Source organism: Schistocerca serialis, unplaced genomic scaffold, assembly GCF_023864345.2.
Source record: "Schistocerca serialis cubense isolate TAMUIC-IGC-003099 unplaced genomic scaffold, iqSchSeri2.2 HiC_scaffold_1172, whole genome shotgun sequence".
NCBI lineage: Eukaryota > Metazoa > Arthropoda > Insecta > Orthoptera > Acrididae > Schistocerca > Schistocerca serialis.
In genome coordinates, this window is record NW_026047373.1 from 10001 (window position 1) to 12500 (window position 2500).

Genomic DNA, 2500 nt, shown 5'->3' on the forward strand with positions numbered 1-2500 from the left:
AACCATCTAGTAGCTGGTTCCCTCCGAAGTTTCCCTCAGGATAGCTGGTGCTCGTACGAGTCTCATCCGGTAAAGCGAATGATTAGAGGCCTTGGGGCCGAAACGACCTCAACCTATTCTCAAACTTTAAATGGGTGAGATCTCCGGCTTGCTTGATATGCTGAAGCCGCGAGCAAACGACTCGGATCGGAGTGCCAAGTGGGCCACTTTTGGTAAGCAGAACTGGCGCTGTGGGATGAACCAAACGCCGAGTTAAGGCGCCCGAATCGACGCTCATGGGAAACCATGAAAGGCGTTGGTTGCTTAAGACAGCAGGACGGTGGCCATGGAAGTCGGAATCCGCTAAGGAGTGTGTAACAACTCACCTGCCGAAGCAACTAGCCCTGAAAATGGATGGCGCTGAAGCGTCGTGCCTATACTCGGCCGTCAGTCTGGCAGTCATGGCCGGTCCTTGCGGCCGGCCGCGAAGCCCTGACGAGTAGGAGGGTCGCGGCGGTGGGCGCAGAAGGGTCTGGGCGTGAGCCTGCCTGGAGCCGCCGTCGGTGCAGATCTTGGTGGTAGTAGCAAATACTCCAGCGAGGCCCTGGAGGGCTGACGCGGAGAAGGGTTTCGTGTGAACAGCCGTTGCACACGAGTCAGTCGATCCTAAGCCCTAGGAGAAATCCGATGTTGATGGGGGCCGTCATAGCATGATGCACTTTGTGCTGGCCCCCGTTGGGCGAAAGGGAATCCGGTTCCTATTCCGGAACCCGGCAGCGGAACCGATACAAGTCGGGCCCCTCTTTTAGAGATGCTCGTCGGGGTAACCCAAAAGGACCCGGAGACGCCGTCGGGAGATCGGGGAAGAGTTTTCTTTTCTGCATGAGCGTTCGAGTTCCCTGGAATCCTCTAGCAGGGAGATAGGGTTTGGAACGCGAAGAGCACCGCAGTTGCGGCGGTGTCCCGATCTTCCCCTCGGACCTTGAAAATCCGGGAGAGGGCCACGTGGAGGTGTCGCGCCGGTTCGTACCCATATCCGCAGCAGGTCTCCAAGGTGAAGAGCCTCTAGTCGATAGAATAATGTAGGTAAGGGAAGTCGGCAAATTGGATCCGTAACTTCGGGATAAGGATTGGCTCTGAGGATCGGGGCGTGTCGGGCTTGGTCGGGAAGTGGGTCAGCGCTAACGTGCCGGGCCTGGGCGAGGTGAGTGCCGTAGGGGTGCCGGTAAGTGCGGGCGTTTAGCGCGGGCGTGGTCTGCTCTCGCCGTCGGTTGGCCTCGTGCTGGCCGGCGGTGCAGGATGCGCGCGCCTGCGCGGCGTTCGCGCCCCGGTGCTTCAACCTGCGTGCAGGATCCGAGCTCGGTCCCGTGCCTTGGCCTCCCACGGATCTTCCTTGCTGCGAGGCCGCGTCCGCCTTAGCGTGCTCCTCCGGGGGCGCGCGGGTGCGCGGATTCTCTTCGGCCGCCATTCAACGATCAACTCAGAACTGGCACGGACTGGGGGAATCCGACTGTCTAATTAAAACAAAGCATTGCGATGGCCCTAGCGGGTGTTGACGCAATGTGATTTCTGCCCAGTGCTCTGAATGTCAACGTGAAGAAATTCAAGCAAGCGCGGGTAAACGGCGGGAGTAACTATGACTCCCAAAGCCCACCTGATGCGTAATATATGGACCCTCTCGATTCACCCCTCAGCATCCCTGTGATGTCGGGTGGATGATGGTTCAATTAGCCTCTCGGTGGGAAATCCTAGCTCTGGCCTTCAAGTGGCGGGAGTCGTGAGGGTGCTGTGAAAGGTTTCGCGTAGGTGTACCTTTCCAGTATCCCGACCGACAGAGCAGGGTGCTTTTCGGGCTTGGGGGTTACCTCCCCCCCTGCCTTTGTTACAGCTGGTGCAACTAATAGAAGCGAACGTGGTACCAGGCCTCCCGCTGGAGCGCCTGTGCCAGCTGATGAGCCAGCCAACCAGCCAACCGGTGCGGGTCGAGCGCTGCTCCCCGCCATCTGCCCTGATTGTATGCGGTCCTTCTCCACCAAGACCGGACTTGGTGTCCATCGGCGTCGCGCCCATCCGAGTGCCGTTAATGCTGAGATCAAGACCGAGAGGAAGAAGGCCAGGTGGTCCCAGGAAGAGCTCCTGCGTCTGGCCCATGCAGAAGCGACTCTTGCCACCCAGGGTTGCAGATTTTTAAACCAGGAGCTTGCAAAGGCCTTCCCCGAGCGTACGCTGGAATCAATTAAATGTCAGCGTAGAGCGCAGTCCTACAAAGACATGGTGGCGAAGTTTGTCACCGAGCTTGCTGGCATGGATCGCGGCCTTCGGGGTCCTCCTAGCGAGCCTGCAGTCAGTCATTCTTTGCCACAGTCTCCACCTTGTGGGGAAGATGTTGACCTAGCCATCTGGTCATTTGTAGCAGAACTCCCCCAATCAGACCGCCGATTCCGCTCGCTTGATGATCTCGTGGCTCTGGGTCCCACCACTAGCCGTGAAACAATCCAGGCTATGTTGCTGTCTGCTCTTG

General features: G+C 58.6%; 1 pseudogene; it reads left to right on the forward strand.

Moving 5' to 3' along the window:
* Positions 1 to 2500, forward strand: part of LOC126433694 (large subunit ribosomal RNA) — a 7749-nt pseudogene that overhangs the window by 1255 nt on the left and 3994 nt on the right.